The 15115-nt window shown below is 50.6% G+C and overlaps 1 protein-coding gene and 1 long non-coding RNA gene across 7 annotated transcripts in view; one reads left to right on the top strand and one right to left on the bottom strand.

Moving 5' to 3' along the window:
- Positions 1 to 3384, bottom strand: part of MTMR4 (myotubularin related protein 4) — a 137499-nt gene extending 134115 nt beyond the window's left edge. The window contains exon 1 of one of the 3 annotated variants that reach the window (XM_074974817.1): positions 3305 to 3384. The gene's annotated coding sequence lies outside the window, so the exon portion shown is untranslated. The remainder of the gene's footprint in view (positions 1 to 3304) is intronic. The other 2 variants (XM_074974819.1, XM_074974818.1) reach the window with 2 other exon arrangements.
- A 343-nt stretch (positions 3385 to 3727) lies between these two features.
- Positions 3728 to 12897, top strand: LOC142000499 (uncharacterized). Of its 4 annotated transcripts, XR_012642261.1 has the most exons (5): positions 4364 to 4524; positions 7646 to 7725; positions 8128 to 8333; positions 10278 to 10332; positions 12630 to 12897. It is a non-coding gene; the product is annotated as an uncharacterized LOC142000499 (long non-coding RNA). The 4 variants fall into 4 exon arrangements; XR_012642259.1 differs by lacking the exons at positions 4364 to 4524; positions 7646 to 7725 and adding an exon at positions 3728 to 3998; XR_012642260.1 differs by lacking the exon at positions 7646 to 7725.
- The last annotated feature ends 2218 nt before the right edge of the window (positions 12898 to 15115 follow it).

Here is a 15115-nt window from a genome sequence, read left to right on the forward strand (position 1 = left end):
ACCCTGCTTCCTAACTCTGAGGGTGCTACTGATGGGACTCAGGAGCAGAGGAATAGATAACTGCATAATTAGCTCCTTTGGTGGCTGTCTCAGTAGAATGACTGCAGTTTTAGAGGGCTTTATGCTGAACTACCATTGAACCTGAGAACAGGGCTCTCCACCTTTAGGCTGAGTCAGATTGGCAGGAAAATGCCCATCACCTGTGAAGATAATTAGGGCATCAGTCTCCAGGGCTGTCAAACTATTAAAATGAAACTTTGCAATTCTTAATTTTTAAAATGAGACATTCAGTGACTGTGTTGTTTGTTTTGAAGTTTGACATAAAAATGTAGGTTTCAGAGGAAAAACACTCTCAGAGCCTGGGAGCGGTGAAGGGCATCCCCAGCACTTGGGATGCAGTGTGCTCCAGCACCTCACCATCCCGGGATCCCTTATCCCACACCTCAAGAGGCAGGGATAAGGGATCCCCAGGAGGCTGTGGGTAAGTTTTGGGGCTAGCTCCCACTCACTGCCCTCAAACTGCACACTGCCTCGGCACCCCTACACATGCAGCCAGAGGGAGCTAGGGGGAAGCACCTGGGAACAAGAAACAGAGAGCCGAGACCAAGCAGCTGACCTCCACCAAAATCTGGCTGTGCTCTTGTGACCAGGAAATAGCTCTTTTTGCAAAAAGCATCTTCTGATTGGTCTCCACTGAAAACCCTGCAGGCTCTCTGATAGCATGCATGCAGACTGGTGTCCAACAGACAACGGGTTAATGATGATCATCTGAGCTGCCATGGTTTGCAAAGGGAGATGTGGCTTCCGTTTGCAAGAGTGTAATAGACTGCACCACAGATTTTTGGCATAGAGAGGACTAAGTAAGTTGCCCCAAGGAACAGTGGGATACATTCAGAGGACTTCCAGGATCGAGACAAGAGGGGGCCAAGACACATGTAGAGGAAAGCAATAAGACTTGGATTCTAGGTCCTAGCTTAACATGGGCTTGTACCCTTCAGCCCTGCAGGGTCCTCTGGGACCCTAGGGTCAAGCCCTAGATTAACACCGTTGGTATGTGGACGCAAGGGAGGTTAGGCTTGTCACTTAAACCGTACTTACATTGCTGTGTAGACATACCCTAAGCAATTAAAAGAGCTAGGTTACAAAAAATGGGGGAAACACAGACACTCCACTCCCTACTGGCTGAGCCTGGGGACAGGAAAGCAGGACATGGGCCCCAGGGAGTGGATGACTAAGTTGAAATCTCTTTATGAAAGCTAGAGCTGTAAAGACATTCTTTGTCACCTTCTGGTTGAGGTAATTTCCTATCATTTTTTAATGCATTGGCCACTCTTATTTCAAGTGGCCCAAGTGATGGAGTTGTAATCCACACACCTCCTAGGTGTGGTGTTCTGTCCCAATCTAGTGGCACCAAGACCACTTAGAGATTAATGAGTCTGCTCTACAGCCTTCGCTAAGAGCTATATGGCTTTTAGCTCATGCATTTAGCTCCAGAGGTCCCAGGTTTGATCCTGCCCTGACCACCAGGGTCTATTGGCGTTACACAGTCACCACCATTTTCTGAGGGAGACTAGTACCACACAGTGGCAGATTTTCCCTGGCTTAGTTTTGTCCTGCTACTCCTACTTATAAACCCATCTATCATCCTAAATCCCTCTCCAGCCTTGCTTGTCACCCACTTGATACAGCTGTAGGTTTATGGCCCCTCTGCTCAAGCTATATATAAAAAACAGGTTGCATTAATGGCTGTTCCTCTACTTTTCCCACCCCTTGCAAGCTTAAATGAACTGAAAGTTACCACAGTTGCTCATGCACATATGTTCGACCTAAATAAATTTCACACCTGCAGTTCTGCAAACAGGTGCTACATGATCCAAGGAACTCCAGCAATTATGGCTGCTCAGCAATCAATACATAGAAAAGGGTACTCAGGTTTTGATAGGTTTCAGAGTAGCAGCCGTGTTAGTCTGCACTCGCAAAAAGAGGAGGAGTACTAGTGGCACCTTAGAGACTAACCAATTTATTTTAGCATAAGCTTTCGTGAGCTACAGCTCACTTCATCGGATGCATAAAGTGGACTATATGAAGTGAGCTGTAGCTCACGAAAGCTTATGCTCAAATAAATTGGTTAGTCTTGAAGGTGCCCCTAGTACTCCTTTTCTTTCAGCTTTTGATGACACTTCAACCAAAGCAGGAAACTAAAACCAAATAAACACATCATCCACTGCTATGTGATATCATTCCCAAGTCTCAGCAACATAAACCTCTTAGCCAACAGAGCAAACAATCTCACCTAAAAATGTAAACAATGCTGTAGGCACTAGATAGAGATCTAGAAGAACAGATCCAAAACAGGTTGCAAGATCTACACAGAATGGCAGATATTTTATCACAGTGATACGTGGACAGACTTCTTTGCAAAGACAGAAGTAGCAAGTATATTAAACTGGACTTGGAAACTGGGAGATAAATTGCACAGTACAATCCTAGAAACATCAAGCATACAGCCAACATGCTTAAGAAGAAATTGAACCAGGGAGAGGGGAGCACTTTTCACTTCAATGTCTAAAATATGAGAAACAGCAAGACAGACAGAAGTGATAGAAGACTTCACTTGTCAAGTGAATTCAAACCCCATCTGTGAGTGAACCTTGGAAACACAAAGAGAAAGCACTGCCCATCAGCCATAAAGTCATAGCCGCCAAGGCCAGAAGGGACCACGGACCATCTCCTCTGACCTCCTGTGTAACAGGCCAGAGACCTGACCCAAGCGATTCCTTTAAAAAGGAACAGAACAGCTAACCGCATTTAAACCGGCCAGCGATGGACCAGGAGAGCCCGTCGGGGGGACAGGGGCTGCCCAGTGGCAAACAGAGCATCGTGGGGAAAGGGGGCAGCCGGGCAGGTCTGGGGGGAGAAGAGGACGCTCGGGGAGGGGAGAAAGGGAGAGGCCTGGGGGCGGCCGGGCCTGCCTCAAGCAAGCGGCGGAGGGAAAAGGGCGGGCTCGGCTCGGCAGAGCTGTGGGGGCGGCCAGGGGACCGCAGGCTGGGCTCGGGGGCGGGGCGGGCGGCCCGTGGGGCGAAGGGTGAAGCCGAGGGGCGGGCACAAGGGATGGGGGGGCGTATCTGGGACGCGCACCGGGGCACGCGCACGGCTCCGCCCGGCGGGAGTGCGGGCCTGCACGCAGGGCTCGCCCCCGGAGAGGCTGGGGGCGGGAGACCCCGCGCGCAAGGAGCGGAGGCGCGCTAGGCCCGGACGACGGGGCCGGGCCGCGGGGGGCCTGTGCCCAACACGGGGGTCTCACCTCAGTCCGTCTCCGCCACTCCCGCCCTGCCGCGTACACCTCCACGCACAGACCCTGCCACTGCAACCAATCAGCGCCCGCCCCGCCGCGGGCCAATCCGAGAACGGAATCTCCTCCCGCCCCACGGCACTGCCCAGCCTGGGCCCGCGCAGATCGAACAGCCCCCGCCCTGCCAGCCTATCGGGGGCGGGCGAGGGGCGGGACCACACAGCGAACTGTCCAGTGACAAATCACAGCGCGTCCCGGCGAGCCCTATTGGGATCCAGGAATACCGCCTCCCCCCGGCAGCCCGGGGGCGAACCCGCAAGTATTGGTGGCTCAGAGAGGTGGGTCCCTGCGTCACAGGAATTGGAAAGGGGCACTTCCGGGGCTCTGGGGCCTGGCGAATTGAGATAGCGGGGAGGGTCCCCATGTCACTCAGAGCCCTGGCCCCACCCCGTAGCTCCGCCGGCTGCGGCTGTGCCGGCTGGCGCGGCGCGGCGCGGCGCGGCGGGGCGGGGGATTGTCCAACGGCAGCGGGGAGCAGAGTGCGGGAGCTAATGACTAACCCCGGGCTCTCCCAGCAGGGGGCGCTGCGGGGCCGGGGTGTCGGTTGGGGCTGGCGGCGCTTGGAGCATGGCTTCGCCAAGGGCACGTCATGCCTGACCCGCCTGACGCCGTCCGTGACGGGACAACGGGCTCTGTGCGCGAGGGGGTGAGCCGTGCCCCCACCCCGCCCGCCCCCCCCGCGCCTCTTCCCCGCCCCCGAGCTGCCGGGCGCCGATGTGGAGCGACCCAGCCCCAGCCCGCTCCACTCCGCCGGCTCGTGCTGGGGGGTGGTTCCCCCTGCCCCCCCGACCTTGGTGCAGCCCCCGCCGAGGCCTGGGGCCAGACCCCCATGGGGGGCTGCGTAGGGCACCACAGAGTCCGGGGGCGGCCCTGAGCACAGGAGCCCGTGCCCGTATCACAGCAGGCGGCTGACGAGGCCGTCCCAGGGCACAGCAGCTTCCCAAGCGGCGGGGTGTGGCCTCCCAGGGTCTCGTGTGTCAGATTGAGAGGCACAAGCTGGGTGAGGTAATAGCTGTTCCTGGACTCGCTTCTGTGGGCGAGAGAGACAAGCCTGTGAGCCACACAGAGCTCTCCCAGGCCTGGGCCGGGGCTCCCAGCCGCACAGCTTAGTGCAAAGGGGAACAGCTACTTTAGCCGCGGTGGTCAGCGCATATTGTAAGGGGCCATTCAAGGTGAGTGGTCCGTTCACATCTCTCCAGCCATGGGACAAACAGAGGGAGTTAGTGCTTTGCAGATTCTTATAATAAACCATAAATGCAGTGTCTCTGTTCAGTCCATGATTTTAAATGTCTGGCAGAGTGATGAGTTTAAGCTCCTAGACTCATCTTTTGAAAGTGGTGTGCAGGTTTCCTTTGAGAGTGCGGACTGATGGGACAGACGTAGAGTGATCGCTCTGTGAAAAGTGTTCACCCACAGGTGACAGGGTGTGTTTGTCTTTTATCATTTTCCTGTGAGAGTGTAGTGATTGTCTGGTTTCACTCACAAAGCTGTTGTTAGGACATTTAGTGCACTGGATGAAGTACACCACTTGTGATAGGTGTGTGTAGGAGCATGGATCTTGAAAGGTGTGATGTGAGGGGTACTGATCATTGTGGAAGTGGAGCTATGTCTGCAGTTTTCGCATCTGTTCTGGCAGGGTCTGGGGCATCTTTGAGTTGGTGTGTCCTGGTCTCTGGGGAACTTGCTTCTGATGATGAGGTTGAGGGATTGTGGAAGGCCAGAAGTGGGGATTCAGGAAAGATTTCTTTCAAGATGAGGTCCTCATTGAGTATGGGTTGTAGTTGTGTGATACCACCCAATACTGGAACCCACGCAGGGTAAGTGACAACTAGGGGTGTGCAGTCAGAAGTTGGGTTTTTCTCCCCCTGTATTGAAGCAGGTTCTCTCAGGGTATTTCGGTGGCCTGTTCCATGATGTGGCCTACTTCTCTGGTAGAGTGTCCTTGTTTGGTGAAGGCACTTTCAGGCGTGTTAAGGTGTATATCCTAGACTTGATCCTCAGAGCATATTCATAGAATCATAGAATATCAGAGTTGGAAGGGACCTCTGGAGTCCAACCCCCTGCCCAGAGCAGGACCAATTCCCAACTAAATCATCCCAGCCAGGGCTTTGTCAAGCCTGACCTTAAAAACGTCTAAGGAAGGAGATTCCACCACTTCCCTAGGTAACGCATTCCAGTGTTTCACCACCCTCCTAGTGAAAAAGTTTTTCCTAATATCCAACCTAAACCTCCCCCACTGCAACTTGAGACCATTACTCCTTGTTCTCTCATCTGCTACCACTGAGAACAGCCTAGATCCATCCTCTTTGGAACTCCCTTTCAGGTAGTTAAAAGCAGCTATCAAATCCCCCCTCATTCTTCTCTTCCGTAGACTAAACAATCCCAGTTCCCTCAGCCTCTCCTCATAAGTCATGTGTTCCAGTCACCTAATTATTTTTGTTGCCCTCCGCTGGACTCTTTCCAATTTTTCCACATCCTTCTTGTAGTGTGGGGCGCAAAACTGAACACAGTACTCCAGATGAGGCCTCACCAATGTCAAATAGAGGGGAACGATCACGTCCCTCGATCTGCTGGCAATGCCCCTACTTATACAGCCCAAAATGCCATTGGCCTTCTTGGCAACAAGGGCACACTGTTTACTCATGTCCAGCTTCTCGTCCACTGTCACCCCTAGGTCCTTCTCTGCAGAACTGCTGCCTAGCCATTCGGTCCCTAGTCTGTAGCGGTGCATGGGATTCTTCCGTCCTAAGTGCAGGACTCTGCACTTGTCCTTGTTGAACCTCATCAGATTTCTTTTGGCCCAATCCTCCAATTTGTCTAGGTCCCTCTGTATCCTATCCCTACCCTCCAGCGTATCTACCACTCCTCCCAGTTTAGTGTCATCCGCAAACTTGCTAAGGGTGCAATCCACACCATCCTCCGGATCATTAATGAAGATATTGAACAAAACCGGCCCCAGGACCGGCCCTTGGGGCACTCCGCTAGATACCGGCTGCCAACTAGACATGGAGCCATTGATCAATACCCGTTGAGCCCGACAATCTAGCCAACTTTCTACTCACCTTGTAGTGCATCCATCCAGCCCGTACTTCTTTAACTTGCTGACAAGAATACTGGGGGAGACTGTGTCGAAAGCTTTGCTAAAGTCAAGGAATAACACGTCCACTGCTTTCCCTTCATCCACAGAACCAGTTATCTCATCATAGAAGGCAATTAGATTAGTCAGGCATGACTTTCCCTTGGTGAATCCATGCTGACTGTTCCTGATCACTTTCCTCTCCTCTAAGTGCTTCAGAATTGATTCCTTGAGGACCTGCTCCATGATTTTTCCGGGGACTGAGGTGACTGGCCTGTAGTTCCCAGGATCCCTCCTTCTTCCCTTTTTTAAAGATTGGCAATACATTAGCCTTTTTCCAGTCTTCCGTGGTATCTGAGTGCTTGGCTGTAGATAACCGATTTCTCAATGTGTTTGGGGTGATTACTGGATCTGTGAAGGTGGATGTGGCGATCTGTGATTTCTTGTATATGGTCTAGCAAGCTGCTAACAGGCTCATTCACTCACATGATAGAAATCAAAGGAGTGTCAAAAGGCATTGTAACCTGATCAGGCCAATTCACTTGTGTGTGGGCATAATTCAAAGGAAATGTGATGGTAAATTGTCTTCACTTATCTCTAACTTTATTCACTAAAGTATTATTAAGGCTACGATCCTGTCATGGAGGTCACAGATTCCTTGACTTTCTGGGGCCTGTGAGACTTCTTCTGGGGCAGGGCTGGAACAGCTGTCAGCCCCGGGGTCGCCGGAACAGCTGACCAGCGGCCAGCCCCAAGGCCTGATGGAGCAGCGGATGGGGTTGGGTCAGCACCCTGCTGCTGGAGCAGCAGGGGTCAGCCCCTCCCACAGGAGCAATGGCGGGGCGGGAGCAGCTGCAAGCCCGGGCAGCGCTCTGTTCCCCCCCCTCCCCCCAGCCCCTAGAGTATTTTTAGTACAAGCCAGGGACAGGTCATGGGCTTCCTTGAATTTTTGTTTGTTGCCCATGACCTGTCCCTGGTTTTTACTAAAAATACCTGTGACAGAATTTTAACCTTAACTATTATGCATGCGCCTCACTTAATTAATCCTAGATAAAGGGTTGTGTTAGTATTGAAAGGAGAATTTACTTGATGTGTAAACTTCATGAAAACCAATGAATGTTACCTGTATTGTTTTCACTTATCCATCCCTATTATAATGAATAGCCGGCAATTGCGTTGTGTATATCACTGTAACTGGATTACTTGTGTATACATAGGAAGTAGAATGTTAATTTCAAAGCAAGCGGTCCTTGATGTGGTGACCTGAGGTCAAAGACTCAAAATGCATGTTGTGCAGGTGAGTGCTGTGTTGTGAGTGTAAGCATTTGCCTGGCTGCTTTTCAGGGAAGACAGACACAGGCTCCGGCTTCCTCTGGACCCCAGAGGTGCTCAACCCCCGGCCCCACCCTGCCTCTTCCCATCCCTGCTCCACCCCGCCTCTTCCTGCTCAGTTCCACCCCCTCTTCTGAATGGGAATGATACTTCATCTCTGGACTGATGAATTCTGATGGGGGGAATTCAGAGCAACTGGACAGAGATCCCTAGAGCCATTCTAGTTAACGCTGAGAGACTTACTAACAAATTACTACATCTCTGCTATCATATTGGACTTAAAAACTTTGCAAGTAAATCAATGTATTTTATCTGCTTTAACCTCTTAATAACTGTCATTTCTTTTTCTTCATTAATAAATCTTTAGTTAGTTTACTAGAGAAATTGGGTTCAGCATTGTCTTGGTGAGATCTGGAGTATACCTGTGTGACGGGTTGGATCACAGAAACCCCCTTGGGACTGCCACCTGATCTGCTGAGACTACCTCTAAGCCCGTTTTCCCTGGCGGCTTGGGACTTCAGAACCCTGCCTGGTTGTGCCAGACACGCTGGCCTGCTCCAAACACAGACCCAGGTCTGAACCACGTCCCGCAAAAATTGCAGGCTTAACTGAAAACAGCTTAAGAAGTGTTCCTGTCTCCAACACTCAGATACCCAACTTCCAATGGGGTCCAAACCCCAAATAAATCCATTTTGCCCTGTATAAAGCTTATACAGGGTAAACTCATAAATTGTTCGCCCTCTATAACACTGATAGAGAGATATGCACAGCTGTTTGCCCCCTCCCCCGGTATTAATACTTACTCTGGGTTAATTAATAAGTAAAAAGTGATTTTTTATTAAATACAAAAAGTAGGATTTAAGTGGTTCCAAGTAATAACAGACATAACAAAGTGAATGACCAAGCAAAATAAAATAGAACATGCAATTCTAAGCCTAATACAGTAAGAAAACTGACTACAGATAAAATGTCACCCTCAGAGATGTTTCAATAAGCTTCTTTCACAGACTGGGCCCCATCCTTTCCCCTGGTACAGCCCTTGTTCCAGCTCAGGTGGTAGTTAGGGGATTTCTCATGACTGCAGCCCCCTTTGTTCTGTTCCACCCCCTTATATATCTTTTGCACAAAGCGGGAATCCTTTGTCCCTCTATGGGTCCCACCCCTCCTTCTAAATGAAAAAGCACCAGGTTAAAGATGGATTCCAGTTCAGGTGACATGATCACATGTCACTGTAAGACTTCATTACCCACTTGCCAGCCCACAGATATACAGGAAGACTTACAAGTAAACAGAGCCATCTACAGTCAATTGTCCTGGTTAATGGGAGCCATCAAGATTCCAAACCACCATTAATGGCCCATACTTTGCATAATTACAATAGGCTAGGGGTGGCCAATCTGAGCCTGAGAAGGAGCTAGAATTTACCAATGAACATTGCCAAAGAGCCACAGTAATATGTCAGTAGCCCCCCATCCGCTACCCCCTTGCAGCCCCCAGTGCCTCCTGCCCACTGGCAGCCCCACCAATCAGCACCTCACCCTTCCTCCCCACGCCTCCCACCCTCCGCAATCAGCTGTTTTGCAGTGTGCAGGAAGCTCTGGTGGGGAGGGGGAAGGAGCGAGGGCGTGGCAGCTCGGGGGCAGGGGTCTTGGGGCAGAGCAGGGGGTTGAGCAGTGAGCACCCCACAGCACAATGGAAAGTTAACATCTGTAGCTCCAGCCTCGGAGTCAGCACCTATGCAAGGAATCGCATATTAACCTCCAAAGAGCCGCATGCAGCTCCGGAGCTGCAGGTTGGCCACCCCTGCAATAGCCCCTCAGAGTTATATTTCGTATTTCTAGTTTCAGATACAAGAATGATACATACATACAAATAGGATGACCACACTCAGTAGATTATAAGCTTTGTAATGATACCTTACAAAAGACCTTTTACATGAAGCATATTCCAGTTACATTATATTCACACTCACTAGCATATTTTCATAAAATCATATAGAGTGCAACGTCACAACCTGGACTTGGGATAAATGACTGGCCCTTTGGGACTGGAAGAACCTAATACATTGTGCTTTTTGGTTTATGTGACCAATATCAGTAAGTCCAGTTTGTCCAGGTGGTAAGTTTGGCTGGACACCTAAGGGGACTGCCTGTGGCTCCATGGTGAGACTAAGACAGTAATCCAGGAGCACACATTTGTTACTGGCTTGGTGAAATCTAGTTATAGAACATACCACCACTCTGGGCTGTCTCCCCTGTTTTCACTGACCGGAGACTGGCACTCTCAGATGTGAGCCATTCCGGACACCATGACGTATGGTTGTCTGTACAGTTCCATTGTTGAAGCTGATTGTGGTGTCAAGGAAGTTGATGCTAGTGTGGAAGTATTCTAGGGAGAGTTTAATGGACAGGTGGTGGTTGTTGAAGTTGTGGTGGAAATCTACAACTACACTGCAATACAAATTCAGAGCAGTCACCCCTGGAGCACACTGATCCTCTGCCTTTTTGCAAACAACAGATGCGCACACTGGATTTCAGAGGAGGGCAACAACAATGAGAAAAAGGGCTAGGAGGTAAGGCCTATGGAGGAAGGTAAAGAAAACTGGGCATTTGGGATCTTGAGCATTGGTTACTCCTGGGGGAATTCTATGCCACTGCGCATGTGCAGAATATATATTCCCCCCCCCCCCCCCCAGTTTTCTTTGCTTCCCCGCGGAAAAATGACTTTCTCACAGGGAAGCAAAGGGAAGCCACAAGAGCGGTCAGCCAGCAGAGAGGTAAATCAGTGTGGGGCAGGGGCAGACCCGGCAGGTGGCTCCTACCCTGTGCCGGGTTCAGCTGCTAGTCCTGGCTGGACTGGGGAGGGCTGGACTTCCTCTTCCCCTGCACAGCATCCGGGGTGGGTCAGACCTACCCCCAGATTTCTCCCCCAGCTGCAGGAAGCTCTGCAAACTCCCCCACTTCCTGCACCTATCATTCTTTAACTGCAGGGGGAGGGATCCTGTACAGGAAGCTGCTCCGCTTCCACCCAACCCCCGTGCATCCAGACCCCCTCATACCCAGACACTCCCGCTGAGCCTCACCCTCACACTCAGAACCCCCCCGATGAGCCCTACTCCCCCTGCACCACCCCAACAAGCCACCCACACCTGGATCCCACCACACCAAGTCCCACTCCCTCAGCATCTGGACTTCCCCATTGAGCCCCACACACCCACACCCCCCTCCTAGCTCTATCCCCCACATACCCAGACACCCCCTGCTGAGCCCCAACTACCTTCACCTGGACCCCCCCGCAGAGTCCCATTACCATTGCACCCAGAACCACCCAACAAGCCCCTGTGCCTCTTGATTTCCCCCCTCCCCCCCACATCTGGATCCCCCATTGAGCTGGCTGCACCCAAATTGTCCCACACAGAACCCTCTCAACCCACACATGGATCCCCCCACACTAAGCCCCTCTACACTTGGAACCTGCCTTGCTGAGCCACCCTGCCCACACCTGGTGCACCTGGCATGGAGAGGCAAGACCCTGGGGTGTTTCTGGGGCAGGCCTGGTCCTTGCGCTGTGTCAGGGTTGGGTGCAGCCTCACTGCTGAGTCCATGTTGGGGGGAGGAGGGGGAGCAGCACAGTGATCTCCCACCCCTGTGCAGCCAGTGGCCTGTGGTCCCCAATGCCATGTTGGAGCCTCCACATTTATTTGACAAATGAAATGTGCTGAATTTTGCAGAATTTTTAATTTTTTGGAGCAGAATTTTTATTTATTTATTATATTTTTTTTTTTGGTGCAAAATGCCCTCAGGAGTAATTGGTGTCTGTCCTTTGTAGCTCTAGTGCCAAACGTTATGTCAGAAAGATCAGGCAGCCACAATCAATACTTTAGGGTAGATTCTCTGCTTTGTTCCCCTCCCTTCCCTCTTCTGATGTGGAGCAAAGGAAAGGAAACCACCCCCAACCCCTGCTGGGAATGCTACTGGTGTGGGAGGAGCCCCCAGCACTGGTGTATAGCTTTATAGCCAACTCTTACACCGCTGGTGGAAAGGGGTGCCCTCGGGTGAGATGGAAGTGGCTGGAGTGTTCTACACTCTGGCTGTCCCCAGTTGGTGTATGGTCCCTTGGGGACTGTTGCCAGCTGGCATAAGTTAGAGCAGCGTCTTCCAAACTGTTCTGTGCCAGGGCTGGGGCGGAGACTGGGAGAGCTGTAACTGGTTTTTGGTTCTTGGCTTCCCCTGCACTTTCTCTCACCTGGGCTGTCCCTGTAGAAGAGGGGAGCCATCTTTTAACAGGCACTGCTCTAGCCTCAGGCAGAGTCAGCTGAGTTCCGCCCCTGCCACTAGCAGTGGGTTGTCGTTAGATATCACAATGTCACTCCCACCACTGCTTATTTATTACAGCCCAGCAGGGATGCCGGTGATCGAGCACCCAGCACTCCCTTCTCCCCTTCCCCTGTGATGCAGACAAGAGACAGCAGCTTCTCAGAGCTCTGCCAGCTCACACCCACTGCAACCCCCAGTGCAGTTCTGAAGTGGTGGGAGGCTGCTGGGGAGGACACAGCAGTGCAGTTGATTCAGGCTACGTCTTCACTACTGCCTGTGTCGGCAAAACTTATGTCACTCAGGGGTGTGAATATTCCATCCCCGTGAGTGACATAAGTGCTAGTGTGCACGGCGCTAGGTCGGAGGGAGAGCTTCTCCCGCTGATATCACTTATGTTGCTCAGGGAGGTCTTTCTCCTGTCGGCACAGAGCGTCTTCACCAGACGCGCTGCAGTGCTGCATGTGTAGACATGCGCTTAGACACTTCCATTTAAAAACGGAGGGTTTGGCTCAGCTCGTAATCAAATATGTATTATCTACTTTGCACCCTCAAGGGCCACAGGTTGGACGTTCCTGGCCAAAGATGCAAGAGGTCAAAGTGGGAAGGAGAAAGAGAGCAGAGAACAGGTTAACTCAACACCGCAACGATAAGATGCTGGCCCCAGCCCAAGGACGCTGCTCACAGCTGAGACTTGGCTGACAGCTGAGGAAGATGGGGGCATGAATGTGCCCGAGCAGCTGTGAGAAAGAAAAACCCAACTGCACAGACCTGCAAGGCAGTGAGGCCAGCAAAGAAGAAAACAAGATCTAAGACTGCAGAGATTGAAAACACCGGCAAGAGGGGGAGCTGAGCCTTGTGTCCCTGGAGCCGGGGTGTTTTGAGAAAGCTGAAGACACAATGGAAAGCCGGTTTGGACTGGCACAGAGGGCACCAGGAGCAGACGTCCCTGAACGAAGCACCCCCCCACCCCAAAGGAGCCCGGGACTTAAAACCCTCCTGAGAGCTGGAGCAATTTGGAGATCGCAGCGGACCATGGACGACCCGTGCACGGGACAAGAACTCCCGTCCACCCCTCCCCCTCTTCTTCTCACCCAGGCTTGGCCAGCCTCAGGTAGTGCAGGTGTGAGTATGAAAGTGGGTTAGGGCTTGGGGCACTAACACTTTCTTCCTTCCTCTGAGTGATGTGGGGAGCACCCATCACTCTCTGCTGTTATTTTATTATTTTATCAATAAAGCTTTAAAATGTAGACACTTGGTGTGTTACATCATCTCCTCCCTTAACAATCCTGTGGCCTCAGACTGATCACCTGATGCTTCAGGCAGATTGGTAACAAAAATCTGTCACACTTTCTCCTCATGTTCGGTATCAATCACCTTTTGTTTAATTTTTCTAATTTGAAATGCAAAGTATCATAATAAGAAACAAATCACATGATTTATCATAATGGTGTCCAGGTTTTGCCAGAATGGTGAAACGTCTTGGGAGGAAAGAAGGATGAAAATGAAAAAAACTGTAGGTCACCTTAAATAAATACAGGCATAGCATAAAAGCATTGATTTCATGGCTTTAGAACCAAGGATAAACAGGTTAATTGCTGGCTGTGGGCTCACTTTAAAAAACTGGTACGAGGAAAAAAGAACCCTATTTCAGAACCACCCTCCTTTTTTCTAGCCAGGGAAGATGAAAATGCTTTCCCAGTGTTTAACACCACAATATTTAGTGACTGTCAGCAACTTCTGCTCAGGGAGGGGGGGCAAACTGAGGCAGAGAATCCTATAGTAATAAAATCAGAGCCGAGCACTAATAGCTTTTTCGTCCTGTCTGTGTGGCGTCTGGAAAAATGAGAACTCCAGCATGATTAAAGAAAGCATGTTCCTTTTCTTCGAGACAAGTTGCAAGGAGATGCAAATAGAGTCAAGGTGACAAGCACCCAGCTGTGGGATGCAACCAGCCTGCTTGGTGGCTTTAAAGCAGGCGAGGAGGCATTCACATTCTGGAATTGACTGTCACTGAAACACAAAAGTGAGTCTCTAGCCTTCCTGTGCCTGCTAAAATCTTCCAAATGTGAACCGAGTGTAAGTGAAGCAGCAGGAGCTTCTCACGTCTGGGTCTCTGGTTCTGAGAGATGTGATCTTCCCTGCCCCCGTTCCCTGCCAACTGCATGGACACTCTTTAAAAGCACCATTATAGAGGCTCAAACTAAATGTACCCCCACTCCCAAAAAATACCACCATGGCTTAACAACAGAGTAAAAGAAGTGGTTAGAGGCAAAAAGGCATCCTTCAAAAACTGGAAGTCAAATCTTACTGAAAAATAAAAAGAAAGGAACATAAGTTCTGGCAAGTCAGTGGGAAAGTATGCTAAGGCAGGCCAAGAAAGAATTCGAAGAACAACTAGCTAACGACACTAACAGCAACATTTCGTGTAAGTATACCCACCAAACAGGCAGTGGGGCCACTGGACAATCGAGGTACTAAACGAGCACTGAAGAAAGACAAGGGTGTTGCAGAGAAGCTAAATACATTCTTTGGATTGGTTTTCACTGTAGAGGATACAGGGGAGATCCCCACACCCGAGCCATCTGTCCCAGCTTGAGGTGTCAATAGAGGAGGCTTTGTCACAAGTTAATAAATTAAACAGTGATAAGTCACCAGGACCAGATGGTATCACCCAAGGGTTCTGAAGGAACTCAAGTGTGAAATTGCAGAACTACTAATGGTGGTATTTAACCTATTGCTTAAATCAGCCTCTCTATCAGATGACTGGAAAGTAGCTAATGCAACCCTGATTTTTTTTAAAAATGCTCCAGAGGCAGTCCTGGCAATCACAGCCTAACTTCCATACCAGGCAAATTGGTTGAAAGTACCATAAAGAAGAGAATTCTCAGACACCTAGATAAACACGATATGTTGAGGAAGAGTTAGTCAACCTGGCTTTTGTAAAGGGCAATCATGCCTCACCAATCTCTTAGAATTCCTTGAGATCTACAAACATGGATAAGGATGATCCAGTGGATAGAGTGTACTTGGACTTTCAGA

This window comes from Natator depressus, chromosome 17, assembly GCF_965152275.1.
Source record: "Natator depressus isolate rNatDep1 chromosome 17, rNatDep2.hap1, whole genome shotgun sequence".
Taxonomy (NCBI): domain Eukaryota; kingdom Metazoa; phylum Chordata; order Testudines; family Cheloniidae; genus Natator; species Natator depressus.